Raw genomic sequence first — 9,162 nt, forward strand, 5'->3', positions numbered from 1 at the left:
TATTATACATACAAACAATTTTTAAAGTATATTTTAGACGATGTTTGAAATTTTTAAAAAAATGACTAGAAGTAATGTTTAGTAAAAAATAAAACGAAGGAGTAACTGAGATGTATTTTTTAAAAGAATAATTATTACACACGAAAAGTGATTCACCTATTGCTGTAGATTATTTATATGTGTGATAAATTATTATGCAAAACTCTTTACTGCAAAAGCTTGTTAAGAAATTTATATCGAAATGTTGTATGAAAACTTGAAATAAAAAGTAATGTATTTCTGTTATTTAATACTAAAAATTTTTTTCTTTAAATAAATAAAAAAAATTTAATGTAGTTCTTAATATGTTCCATTAGAAATTGATATTATTAACTCTAATAGAAGTAAAGGTCAAATTTATTTTAAATTAATACATTGTGTTCGAAAGTTTTTATTGAGTGTCTAAAAATGTAATAAATGTAATAAAATGCCTTTTATAAATTTTTGTTACATTCTTTCACAAGGATGTTCCCACATACTGTTAGTATACTCAAGTCATCGGTCGTCTAAAACTGAAAATGTCAATTTTCGTTCTTTTGCCATTTTTTATCTTTAAAATTGGAAATGAAAAACACAAAAAGTTCCAAAAAGCAAATTTTACAGGAAAAATAAAAAACCAATTTGAAATCAGGTTTGGCATTTGAACAGTTTTCCGGGTAGAAAACCTTAGTACTTTTTTTTTTCCCCTTTTGTCATTTTCTGCGTTTACCATTTCCATTCTCCTAATATATAAAACAATTTGCAAAGAAAGCATACATAAATGAAATTAAAGTCTGAATCTTGTTTGTTTGTCTTATTACATTACGCTTTAACATGTTCACGAACACATCTGCCATAATGGAGAAGTACCCCATCATGTTGAAACCACATATGGTGTCTGACATGTTGTGGCACAGAGTCAAGTAAACTTGGTAGCATCTCATGCAAAAAATATGTGATAATTTGCAGATATTAGAGGTGCTAGCAACAAGTAAGGCCCGACTAAGAGGTAGCAACACATCATCCAAATATGCACTGAAAAGAGATAATGGGCAGCATATGGCCTCATGCCATGGGAATTCTCGACAGACTATAAATGCCCATTATGGTGTTTGAACACACATCTGCCGTGAAGTAAGTAAAAAAAATAAAACGTAGGATGGGAAATACATTTTTTAGGGGCATTGGTGAAGATACCACAGTGCAAATCGTTCAAGCGCAGAATGATCTGTTGGGAGCAGTAACAGTACTCTTTGAAGGTGGTAGGATGCAAGCCTTCACGTTGCAAAACAGTATGAATACCGCAGCAGCGACGGCTCGTACTCTGGTGCTTCGGTTCCTCCGAATAGTATCCAACACATTTTGTTCCGTGCTGGAAGTTCAATTTGCCCGTGACTAGCCCTCACTTTGCCTTTAACCTAGTAATGGTCCATAATCACACAAATTGTGATGCAAATTAGTAAACCTCCGGTGATCCGGTGTATCTCTCTATGGGTACCTTTCATGATACAATTTTTCTGCTGCTCATGCATTTCCTTCTGCCAATCCGTAAATCAGGTGCATATCGCCAGCTCTGCGTTCGTAAAACGTTCCCTAATCTTCTGCGGGCAATGACAGCTCAAATGACTACGGCTATGCAGGTCAGTTTCCTCTAATGCTCTTGTGAACAGCGCCACCTAGCACCGAACGAAGACGTTTCCGGCTATGGGTTGCTATGCAAATCTAAATCCATGTGATGTCTCCTACCTCTTCTTAACGTTTGTCCCAATAATCCTGGGATACCCTGTATTTACAATTTCAGTGTTCAATATCTTTATGCAGCCGTTTTCCCGCATAAAAAAAATAACTTTAACTACTCAATACAAAATAAATCCTATTGGACGAGAGTAAATTATAATTTTCATATGATAATTCTCTCTATAAGCGTTAAGCGACAGCAATTAAATATTACAAAATCTTGAACCAATTAGGTTGATTAACCACTTAATTGTTTTATTTTCTTTACTATCTAATAAGATGACACCTAGTATTTGGGGAATATTTTCTTGTTTTGATTCAAATGGAAATCCATTGAATACTTGACTTATCTATGTATACGAAGTAATTTTAATATTGAATTATAATCTTTATAAATGGTTTATTTTTTGCTTACAACTATCAAAATTCGATAAATCGTTGCACGTATGGCATACGGGCAAAACAGTTAAGCGGTTAAATAAACGCCCCGTTTTCGAAGCAATATATCAGGCCTTTTTGTGGCAACCTTGTAATTCTCAGTTGTGATCAGATGATGAAGCCGACATCAGATACGTAATATTTTCTCCTTACAACTAGAAGAGGAAGTTTGATCAGTTTTAGACGAATCAAATAAGTATACACGACGGATTGTCTCTGAAATCCAACATCCAACCGGAGGCTACCATGAAGCCATTTCACCCTCGTACAACTGCAACAGATCGTCCATAGAATCCAGTATTAAGCCCTAAAATATACCAAGAGACCCCATCAAGCCTGTACCTTCAAACCCTCATTGTTGTGCAAAACATTCAATGAATGATTCAGTTTGAAATTCGTATTATGGTTGTTCACTTTCGCCATTTGGCAATAAGTAATAAGAGTGATTTCGGGAAAGTGTGCATATTTGCTTCCGCTGTTTTTGAAAGATGGTTGCAGCTGCAAATGCTGATCGAAATAGACAGATCAAAACTGTCGCACAGTAAACTTAGACATCTGTCAACATAACGATACCATATTTGTGTTTGAATTGTACATTTAGTCTCGTCGAAGATGTCAGCTTTCGAGCCAAATTCTCATCATTTGCTGGAGGTATTTTGCTTCCATTTGAAGAACACTGCAGCTGAAGCCCCGTTCCGATGACCCGTTCCTTTACGGATATGGTCATAAATCCGCCATCTGACCCATTGTAGGTCCACCCTCGTCTGTAGATGTCAATCGGGAGCTTCCGGCAAATTGTCGATAAAATGAACAGACTGCAAAGAACCCTGGAAAACCACAAGAGAGGAGAAAGAGGGCAAAGTGTGCCTGTCTCAAGACACACATGGGCCATCGGAACGGGGCTTGAGGCACAAATACTTACGATGAGTCTGCTCCTAATGAAAGAACATGCCGTGAGTAGTTTCAACACTTCGGATAGAATATTCACGGCGGCAAAATTATGCCCTGAATTTAGTTGTACCGAATCAGTGTGATATATTATGAGGGGTTGAATTCGAATGAAATCACCACAGGAGATCAAAATCTAACATCAATGATGCGTTGAACTGAGCACTGAAAGAGAAGCGGCAACAGTACCAAGAGAGACATGAAAAAGTTATTTTCCATTGTGACAATGATCGACATCATGTCTAAAGATTGGTCAAGGCATACTTCAAAAAGCTAAAATGGGGAGAGTATTATTTTCACTCACTGTGCTCGCCAGACGTTGCTCCTTCGGAATACTTCTTGTATACAGCCGACCACCCCGCCATCACTGAACGAAACAGTATCGACAGGAATTGGTGTGGCCGACTGCTATCTTTAGTATAGTCCGTCTATAACACTGACCAATTCACCAAACTAACATCCTCTTAGAGACTGTTGGCCCCCAGCCTCAATCACTGACCTTCTTCTTCCTGTATACTTATCTTCCTGCTAACCAAGGATTAGGCCATCACTTTAAGAAATTCCCAATATTTCTCCAAATTCTCGTTCCTCAATAACAGAAATCCGAGCACTTTAAAAACTTTCAAACAGATGGTAAAAATCTGACGATTTTTAACATCATGTCCTTCAGTGTTTTGAAATTATTTGGTACCATTAATACATACTTAAGTCATCCTTCTGAATTTTACTCTTCTTAAAACCGATTCTTTCAGATTCTTTCTTAAAACCGAGATTTCTATGAATTCCTTTAAATAATTGTTGACAGTACCAATTCCTCTACAAATGCATTAAATTTCATGCATTCTTCCAAATTTATGGAAATATGCGGGAAATCTTCTATGTCCTGATATAATTTTTATTTTCAGTAGATGTTATCTTCTTATTGTTATTTCTGGGTTAGGAATAAAGTCTTAAGTTACTTTTTCTTTTTTTTTTTTTTTTTTTTTGCTTCTTTAGAATACTATTTGTTTTGATCGGTGGCAGACAACTTGACTGATAAGCATTTCCGCTCTTATGAAGAAGTGCAAAAAGGTTTGATTTTGGATCATTTAAAAGGAGCATCGATTTCCGAAATGGTATCCTACAATTGTCAAAAAGATAAGCAAAACAGTAGCTAGTACTTAGAATCATGAATAGGTAAGCACTTTTTAAGAATAAAACCTTGAATTTTGGGGGAGAGGATGAAAATGGGGGACGCTAAGTTGTACACCTAATAGAAAATAATAGGACTGGGCGAATGTGTTTTTAATAGCACTATTACTTCATGGAAATGGTTTCTATTAGAAAGGTTCATTTACACAATGAACAGAACATACTCAAGATTTAAAATAAAATGGTTGTGCAAATTGATGATTTGAAGCTTAAAAATAGTTAGTAAGGGAATCATGGAATTTATGTTTAAAAGATTTAAGTGTCATTAAATACAGCCAATATTCTCGGCAGACCAGCTGGTCGCCAAAGGTTAATAGTAATCAAAAATAATAACAAAATGTAATGTTAGAAAGGGTATCTCCCTTTTACCTCATCTTCTTCAACTTCCTTCTACAAATTCAATTCACGATCAATTTTCATGTTGATGCAAGGGTGTTTTATGTATAAATAGGCTCCTGCAGCCTGAGATTGATTCAAACAGATCTCTTTGTTGCCAACCACTGTATTGGGTTGTCGAATGTTTGCCTAAATTATTTTTTACCACACTTGATTCGTAGGTTATAGTAGATCTAATCAAAAATTATTTAACAATATTATAATAGCATAGTAAATAAAAGTAATTTAAACATTTTAGTTTATATTATTTAGTTTAGTTTAGTAACTGATCATTCGAACCTGAATTCTGCGGGATTTGATTTCTTAGACAAATATCTCCATCACTCACTGCCTATAAAAGTTACCATCTAAAATAGAAATTTTCACTTTTTTTTCCATTTGCAAATATCAGCTTAACCTTCGCCCTCCTAAAATCATTCGAATTCAGGTACCTCGGAATACTGGAACGTTAGAGTTCCTTTTTTAAAAATAAGAAAAATTCCCTGTCCCATCTCTCGAAAACTGCAATGACAATCTCTGTTCTTAAGAGATTAATATGCAAAAGAGAATCCAGCGGATAACTCTTAAGCAAACGTATGCATGGTTACCCTTTTAGAAAACCTGTCTGCCCCCCCCCACGCATCTCCTCCAGCGAATCTGATAAACAAAGCACGCATCTCGAGCATTCACTTTTCACAACGAAAAGCGGGAATAGGAATTTCGTAGTGATGTCCAAGTGTCTTGGGTACCCCTCGTGGTTTCGTTGAAAGGACGTTTGAGGCCTTTCCATATTGTTGGAATGAAATCTTTCTAGATTCCATATACTCCATTGGTAGTTATGTATTTATTCTTTATTGGAATCTATTATCACTAATATATTTTTAAAAATATGTTGTAAATGAAATCAAAGGACTTTTTAAGGAATGGTAAAGAACAAAATAAATAAAGCCAAACGAAGATAAGCCAAAGACTTTAACCCTTATCGTGGCAAGATTGCTTTTTTGAAGAAAAGCAAAAAAATGTATATAATAGACAGATAAACTACTATTTTTATTTTTGAAGTATAAATAAACTTCTAGAAATGTCATGTGTTTAATAAAACTAAGTTAAAAATTATTTTATAGTGGTAGTATATTTTTATAAAGTTGTATGTATGGTATACTATACAAAATGAACATAAGGGACAAACATGAAACAACATGAAAGAACAAAAATCGTTCTACAAAATCTGTTTGAAACTGCTGATGCTAATGCCCTTAATATGACCAAAATCCAAGATGATATTTTTAATCGCTCAAAGACGAGACAATCTGCCAAAATAAAGAATTTAGGCAACAAAAAAAATAATTTTGATGAAAAAAGCAAAACCTTTTGTTAAAAAAAAAGGCTCACTTTAAAAAAAGGGGAATTAAAAGATTCTTCATCAGACAAAATCTGCTTTCTTTGGATGTATATGAAGAAAAAAAGTTACATATTTGAGAGTGGCAATTGTCATTTAAACGAAAAAGAAAGAACCAAATTAATCATCCAAATCCCGCTGAAAAAATAATAAGAAAGCAATAATCTCGTTGCAAATATTTATACAACAAAGTTGAGAGACATAAACGCTACTACTATTTCGATTATAAGAGTAATTCTTCAACTACCCAATGCAAAGCGAGCTCAATTCGTTGTTGGAGAATGAGAAGCAGAGTTCAGTATTAAAGAAAAAACCCTCAGCTGACTTTTTTTTGTATTTGTGTAGAAAATTTTTAGAAGAGATTTGTTGATAATAGAAATGTTCAATAACTTTATTTTATTTTATTCAGACTGAGGCATTGACAATAACAAAATTTCCATTTAGGTCACGCATATAGTATTTGCTGTTCATGAAACAGTAGAATAAAGGGTGAATCACTAAAAAATGTCTAATTCAACTTCAATAAACAAAGAAAATTATATAAAGACGCATAAGCTCTTAAGTAAAAAATGAACAAAAAATTGTTTAAAAGGCTTGAAAATTGTCATGCCCTCCAAATCACGTTTAAGGCAGTTATTGTTAAGTCAATTAGGGTTTCAATAGATTTTGAGACACTGATGTTCAAATGACTTAAGAATTTGCAGAGTTCTATTGATCGCTGCTCAGGTTTCCCGTGTCGAAAGTCGCATTTGGTCAAACCTCCTTACTTCGGCTTCCATATTATTCGTGTTATTTTAGTGAAAGTGTATTTGTATTGAATCGCTTGCAGTCATGAGCAAGCTTTAATTCGTATTTAAAATATAGTTTTTTAAACAAAATTTTTATTTAATCATGCATAATTATTGTAAAACGTCAATATCATTTATTTAATTGAAATAGATCTTGCATCTATATTCTTAAAAATATTAGAAAACAGAGTAGTATAAAGTAAGAATTTTTTTTTATGGACATGAAACTCTAATCAATTATAAAAAAAGACTGAGGCACACTGTTCTAACCTTCATTACACCTGATATTTTCGAAAACTTTCACTTTTAAAGACTCATTCGCTTATTAGCAATACGGGAATTAATGACTCGATTCATAGACTCAGTCTAAGATTATCGAAATATAAGAACTTTCTCGAATTTTTTTCTAACGTATAACTAGCTTTCTTCCCATAAGTTTAGATTTTCAATATTATAGTAATTAATTTTCCACGTACATTTGTAAGGTTAGCGTCACACTTTCTGCTAAATGATACGATTTTGATATAAGTTTACCTTTATGGAGTTTCACTTATTTGAAAACAGACAGCGGTGGAGCTGCCATCTAGTGTACAAAATTATACTATTTACTAAATCCTCTTTGCATTACAATCGTAAATAGTATGAATCTTTAGTAATCGCTCAATGCTTATTTTCTTGCATGTTCCTAAATGTGCTATACTTTATTTTAATTTTTTAAAATTCATATGATTTATAGTTGAAAATTCAGCTCTCAAGCTCCTAAGACAACATTTTCATAGACTAATTAGATGCAACCTTCAAATATTTTCTAAATGATACAAGTTGTAATTTATTTTTGGTTATACAATACGGGATGCCTATTACATTATCATGGGGTTGAAAAGCTGCATTAAATATAGCTATAAAAATACGGTGTCTATTATTCGTTTAATTTTTTTTTCATGATTAATTTAAACGTCAACATAAATTAATCATTTCATGAAAAGATGTCTGAAATGTCTGATAAAATGCTTTTTGGATTTTCAAATATTCACTGCAATCGTTCGTTTATTTCTGTTAGAAGACTTGAATACCTGACTTTCCGATGCATTTCCATCATGAATTTTTTCAGAAAATAGAAGTATTTCTTTAGATGCTTTGTTGAATTTCTCTAGTTGATTTCAGTGTCTTTACTTATTAATATTTCATATGAACCATTATCTAGAAATTTTGACTTAAAACGTTAAAGATAAATTTTAACTTAAAACGTTAAAAGAATCTCAGAATATCTCAATATTTTTTGTATATCTTTTTTTTCTTTTGTTTTAAATCTTCTTATTCATTTGATGAAATGATCATTTCAATTTATATAATCAAAATTAATGTGTAGATATTTTTATAATATCATAAATGTAAATATACTTTTTTTATTCAGAGCAAATTTATTTCAATGACTGGATATTTTTTATAATTAAATCGTTGTTTAATAAAATAAACTTAGTTTTGCGTAGCCTATGTATTACTATTGCTATCGGTATCCCTTTTTGCTAAGCTAAAGCAATGAATAAAAAATCAATACTAATGATCTTTTAACCGACTTCTAAGATAGAAGTCGGTTAAAAGATCATTAGTATTGATTTTACATGTTACATACACAGTTATCATGTATGCAACTTGTAGATCATTTATTGATTTTACAAGTTACATACACAGTTTTTTAAAATTGTAGTTAAAGAAAATTCTCAAACTCTACTTAGCAAAACATGATCGATAGATGGCGCCAGAATCGTCTAATGCATGATGTGATAAATATGAGCTCGGTGGAGGCTCATTTTAAACTACCATATAATTTTTTTGCAATAAAATCTCAGTTTTTGATTAATCAGAAATCTAATTTTGAATAAAAATATTATGAGTCGCTATTTGCTGACAGAGCATCGAGAATTCCAATTACTATAGACTGATATACGGTTCAAGAATTAAATTGTGCCCATGTTCAAGTTCCGATTATAAATTCGGGTAAGTGATCATAAACTAGTAGATTTAACTTAAGGAGTATGATATATGATCTTCTTATAGTGTTTTGAGCAGCAGATTTCTTAGAAATAATTTCAAATCTTACTTTTCCTCCCTTTTATATAAATTTTTTACAGGAATCGCAAATTCTACCTTGCAATCTACATATCGGAATAGATTGATCTTTGTTTGACATGTATTTCTTAACCAAATGCATTTTACTATCAACTACATTTTACCAACTATGGTTTAGTTGTTTTAATTTTATCTTTA

The sequence above is a fragment of the Argiope bruennichi genome, chromosome 9 (genome assembly GCF_947563725.1).
Source record: "Argiope bruennichi chromosome 9, qqArgBrue1.1, whole genome shotgun sequence".
Taxonomy (NCBI): domain Eukaryota; kingdom Metazoa; phylum Arthropoda; class Arachnida; order Araneae; family Araneidae; genus Argiope; species Argiope bruennichi.